Source organism: Equus quagga, unplaced genomic scaffold (assembly GCF_021613505.1).
Source record: "Equus quagga isolate Etosha38 unplaced genomic scaffold, UCLA_HA_Equagga_1.0 71606_RagTag, whole genome shotgun sequence".
Lineage (NCBI taxonomy): Eukaryota > Metazoa > Chordata > Mammalia > Perissodactyla > Equidae > Equus > Equus quagga.
In genome coordinates this window covers 1-4,414 of record NW_025802159.1, presented here as the reverse complement: position 1 = coordinate 4,414, position 4,414 = coordinate 1, and the positions used below count along the sequence as shown (strand labels likewise).

The 4,414-nt window shown below is 58.1% G+C and overlaps 1 long non-coding RNA gene and 2 other non-coding genes across 3 annotated transcripts; all 3 read left to right on the top strand.

Moving 5' to 3' along the window:
* Nucleotides 1-792: 792 nt before the first annotated feature.
* LOC124234132 (uncharacterized) lies at nucleotides 793-4,414 on the top strand. Its single transcript, XR_006887233.1, has 4 exons — nucleotides 793-946; nucleotides 1,621-1,700; nucleotides 3,024-3,104; nucleotides 4,301-4,414. It is a non-coding gene; the product is annotated as an uncharacterized LOC124234132 (long non-coding RNA).
* LOC124234134 (small nucleolar RNA SNORA17) lies at nucleotides 1,805-1,935 on the top strand. Its single transcript, XR_006887235.1, has one exon. It is a non-coding gene; the product is annotated as a small nucleolar RNA SNORA17 (small nucleolar RNA).
* On the top strand, nucleotides 3,186-3,319 carry LOC124234133 (small nucleolar RNA SNORA43). Its single transcript, XR_006887234.1, has one exon. It is a non-coding gene; the product is annotated as a small nucleolar RNA SNORA43 (small nucleolar RNA).

Below are 4,414 nucleotides of genomic sequence, written 5' to 3'. Positions count from 1 at the left end.
TCCTCGTCTCACCGACCCTGCATCAGCCCCACAGCTGCCCAGGTTAGCAATAACTTGTTCGCTTGTGAGAAGCATCAGGAGCTAATGAATCCATGGTGGGCCTTCCCTGACCCACCTCAAAAGCTTCTGCATAAAAGAGGAAGCACAATGTTGCCGCCCACAGTGCCAGTCAGAAGCTGCATCTGGGAGGGCTCTGGAAGGGGTGAAGGCAGAGTTCCCTACAGGAAAGCGTCCTCCGTGCAGCCTCTGGCAGGGCCTCTGCCGAGCCTCGGGGCAGAGATTTCCAAGGGACTGGGGCCGGCGGAGCAGCTCAACTAGGGCTCCCCAGAGAGCAGGAGGCCCTGCTGCAGGGAACAGAGAGGTGGCCCCAGCTTCAGGGACGCTCGTGGGGTGGGAGAACGGGACTGCGGAAGACACTGTCGAGTCTTGTGTGCCTGGCACTGTCGTAGGGCTTTGCATAGGTTGACCCCTGCAGTCCTGCCAGCCATGGGAGGTGGGGCCCACCCTACGTAGGAGGAGGACCCACGGCTGCGCAGGGATCGCCCCCATCGGACGGAGCCGGAGGCCGGGGCAGGAGGGTGAGAGTTCCCGCCGGCTGGGCCTGGCTGGCTCTGGGAAGGGCCCCGGGGGCGCGACAGGGGAGCCCAGGGGCGCGACAGGGGAGCCCGGGCACCAGCGCACGCCGGGAAGCACCACGCGGCGCGGCGCGGCCAGGCGGGTCCGCCAGAGGGCGCTGCGGGGCGGGCGCGGTTGGCCCTCGCGGGCCGCCGTACGCCCTATAAAAGGTGCGGCGCGCTTAGCCGCATTCTTTCCGGCGATGGCAGCGGAGGTGGCAGCTGTGGTGGAGTCGCGCGGTCTCGGGGCCGGACCCTCAGGTGCTGACCGCCCGCGCGCCCTCCGCCAGCCTCTCCGCCCCTGGACGCTCGGGGCGCGCCGGGGCTGCCTGGTGAGTCCCCACGGGCGGGGCGGCCGAGCGGGGCCCTCGGGGGGCCGGGGCGGGGAGCGGGCTCGTGGGCCGGGCCGAGGACCCCCTCCGCCCGCGCTCCCTGCGCTGTCCCAGCCCCGCGGCTGCAGGCGGGGTGGCGGGGTGGCCGCAGGCCGTGGCGGATGCGGCGGGGCGCGGTGGCGACCCTGTAGCGCCGGCTGCCTCCTCTAACTGAGGCTACGAGAGTCACTCATGCTCCTGCTCCTCTGTTTTCCTTTTTATTCTAAGAAACGGGCTGATTGCCACTGCTTATTGCCCGTTGTCTACAGTTAGGCCGTTTCTGAACGACAGGGAGCGGGAATGCTCCCGCTTGGCGAGGTGGCCTCCTGCTGGGACGGGTGACTGCTCACAGTCCGGGTCCCTTGGTCACCTGATGTCTGCGGTGGGCTACAGCGGCTGGTACTTTATTGTATTTCATACGCTGCCGCTATGTTGTCACCTGCTTTTCCCACGCACCCCCGGTTAAGCAGGCAGTACAGGGGGAGAGTAACTGGGTTTGGAGTTTGGAGTTTCCTAGAAACATGTAGGCCTGGTGCAGGGTCTCCCAGGAGACCAAATGGGCAAGACACAGTCCGGGTGAAGTGCCTCCATGTGGTCGCGTCAGAGTCTTGTCATGTGGGGTTTTTTTCCTCTAGGGAGCTTGCCTGCTGGAAACGAAGGGCCTGGAAGGACATGCTGGGGTCCCGGACAAGTAGACACGTTGGTGCTGCAACAGGTTCGCCCCTGAAGCATAACTTTTTTGCAAATTCAACCCATTTGCCATGACATCCTACGGTCGGGGAATAAGAAATTGAACTATTTATTTGAGCTCCCGTATACACTGCCCCTAGAGGCGTTACAGATGTGGCTGCGGTGTCACGTTTGTGTCATTGGGTGGCAGAGAGAAGAGAGGCTTGTCTACGCTCAGTGTTCTGGCCTGTGGACGCCTGGATGATGAATAGTCTGACACTTGACAGTGTGCTGGGTTGTTGGTGTCGTTCACTGGCAACCTGAAGCCTGTGGTGTAGAAGCTCTGATTCTCCCTGGGTCTCATGTGGCCTCAGATCACGAGGTTATGCACTTGACAGCGGGAGGGAGGGGTGGGCCACTGGCACATGATGAGTGGGAAATGCGGTTGGGGTTCACTGAGGCCAACTTGCTGGAGAGCTTCACATTGAGTGAGAAAAAATGGTGGCACCAGAATTTTCCTCTGAGGGGCTGAGCTGAATAATGCCACCTGACGGTCTGAAATAATTCACGTTATCTTAGGTGGGTTAGAATTATACAAAGCACTCACAGGTAGCTACTCTGCGGCTTAAAAACAAGTTTTCTGGGCGGTGCAGCTGGAAACTCTAGAAATAAAGTTGCAGGATTTAAACTTGACAGACAGTTCTGCAGGCCAGCCGTGCCAGCTTCCTCCAGCACGCAAGAGTTTTCAAAACTCCAGAGCATTGTTTCCTGTGTCACCTTGTCCCATCTTGTTTGGTGGACTTCGGGTCCCTTGGTCAGTAGCTTCTCAGGAGGACCCTCCTGGCTGCGCTGTGCCGCCGCGTTCACCAGACACCAGCCTGCCAGGTGCTGGCCCGAGGCAGCCTCAGTCCTTCGATCCTCACTTCGGGCTGGCCATGGAGGGTCTGAAAAGTGATGGTGGCATCGTGAGTTCTGAGTACTGCCGGTGGGAGAATAAAGTAGGATGCTTGGTGGCTAATTTGTGCTACACACCTTGTCGAGGGCGGGCAGGTGTTCCAGAATTATCTAGGAGTAGTAGGGAAGATTTGCTGGTGTCTGGTTAATAGTAACAAGGGCAGTCAGCATGTATTACACAGTCATACGTTGCTTAATGCAAGGGGGACATGCTCTGAGAAATGCGTTGTTAGGTGGTCAGGCGTTTTTGTGAACGTCGTCGAGTGTACTTAACCTAGATGGTATAGCCTGCTGCCCACCTGGGCTGTACGGTACCAACAGTCTGCGACCACTGTTGTCCATTGACCAACATGTCATTGTGCACCGCCTGACTACTTGATTCTGGGCCAAGTGTTTTTATTATTTCTTATTACAGGGAAAAAGGTGACAGCCTGGGAACATCAGCTCCAGGGGTGAACGTTAGCCAGAATGAATGACCTTCACGATCCAGACGAAGGTAAGAGGAGAGGCAAAGGCCAGCTCCATCACGTGAGGCGGAGCCTGGCTGCCTGTGGAGGGTAGGGATGACTGCCCTGCAGATGCTGGACCTGCCAGCACCACAGACGCAGCTGCTCTGCTGCACCTGTGACGTCGGGGCAAAGAGCAAGTGGCTATTTCTACGCTCAGTGCTCAGAACAGTGAGCACTAAGAATGGTTTGTAGCCTGACATTTCCTAGATCTGCCGCCAGGCGGCGTTTGTTCCCGAGTAGCCTACGGTCAGACCTTCGTCCAGGCTTGCAGCTGGGAACCCGGGCAAGACACGAACCACTGAGTTTGCATTTCTTCCTCTATGAAATGAGGCTTGTTCAGAGGATTGGTTGAGATGTGTGTATGTAAGCATGTGGCAAGCTTTTGATACAGTGGGATTGACCAGGAGGGTCTCTTTCCAGGAAGTGATAATCCTGTAGGTCTGTCTGGAAGGGACTTCTTAGAAGTCTGTGGGCAGATGTGACGTGCCTCCCTGGCTAGAACGTGGAGCTGGTGTGAACGGCCTGTGTCCTCTCTGGCATCATTGCTTTTGAGACAGGCATGGCGCTAGCAGGAGCAGGAGGTGGTTTGGCCAGTGTGGGAACTGGAAGTAAGGCCAGAGGTTTGCTCCTGCGTTTGTCCTGTTGAGATGAGTCGGGGCCCCTCTGTGGGCCGACGGTTGTTCTGGAAACAATCGTCCAGACCTGCATGCTGGGGCATGGGGTAGCAGGTGTAACTATGGCTGCCCGAGAGCTCGACACCATCACCACCAGACCAGATCTAGAGCCATCTGCTCGGCCAGAGAACTCACTGATTTTAAATTCAAAACATAGTGAGACACTTTGCTTTTATTTCCTGAAACATTTACGTTTGAGGATCGACGAAAAGCTGTAGATCAGTGGTTCTCAACCAGGGCCAGTTTGTGCGGCCTCCCTTCCTCCCCGGGGGCTGTGCAGCAATGCCTGCAGATGGAAAACAGGTGGGCACGAGGGCTGTTGCACCTGCACGGGGCAGCCCCACCGTAGGACTGCAGGGCCCCGAGTGTTGGCACTGCTGAGGGTGACAAACCCCGCTGGGAAATCCCATTAGTTTCGGGATCTCCAGGTTGGGTTCCCTGAAGCCTGTTCGGGGGATCCATGTTAAAGGTAAGACGCCTGGTCCAGCGCACTGTTCTCTCCTTTTCAGATCCCAAGGCCCAGGAAGCTGTGGGCCGGCTGGGTGCTGTGCAGCTGCTCAGTGGAATAGATCTGCAGATGTGTGCGCTGTCCCGTCAGGACTCGCTTCAGGACAGGTACGTTG